Source organism: Eimeria mitis, genomic scaffold (assembly GCF_000499745.2).
Source record: "Eimeria mitis Houghton genomic scaffold, Emh_scaff1857, whole genome shotgun sequence".
Taxonomy (NCBI): domain Eukaryota; phylum Apicomplexa; class Conoidasida; order Eucoccidiorida; family Eimeriidae; genus Eimeria; species Eimeria mitis.
In genome coordinates, this window is record NW_013570179.1 from 8,308 (window position 1) to 8,978 (window position 671).

A 671-nucleotide genomic window follows, 5' to 3' on the forward strand; every position below is an offset into this window, starting at 1 on the left:
CATTTATATATTATATAATATATATTTTATATATTTTTATATAATATATATTTGTATTATATCGAACAAGTATAAACATATTGCTTGGTGAGGCTCCCGGCGCATGCGAAACAAACAAACAGACAGAAAAGCTAATTTTGGGTCTTGTTATGAATTTTGTTTCTTTTTCTAGTTTTAGTTTTTTTATTATAGTATTAATTTTACTTATTGTTTTAGTTTTTTTTATTATTTTATTTAGTTTTAGTTTTTTATTATAGTTACGAACTTTATTTCTTGTTTTAGCTTTTTTTATTGGAGTATTTAGTTTTAGTTTTTTTATTGTAGTGTAAATTTTACTTCTTGTTTTAGTTTTTTATTATAGTTTTGAGTTTTGTTTCTTTTTCTAGTTTTAGTTTTTTATTATAGTATGAATTTTATTTCTTGTTTTAGTTTTAGTTTTTTTTATTGTAATTTTAGTTTGATATGAATGGCGTGCAGCAGATGCAGTAGCTGCAACTACCCCGCAGGGTTTAGGGTTTAGGGTTTAGGGTTTACGTTTCATACAGATAGAGTGAAAAGGGGAAATTCAGTTTGTTGGTGTTTCTCTTAATATCCTCGCAGAGTAGAGAAAGGAGAATATATAGCGATAGACCAGCAACAGTACGACTGGAAACGTCAAGGCTTTATATTAG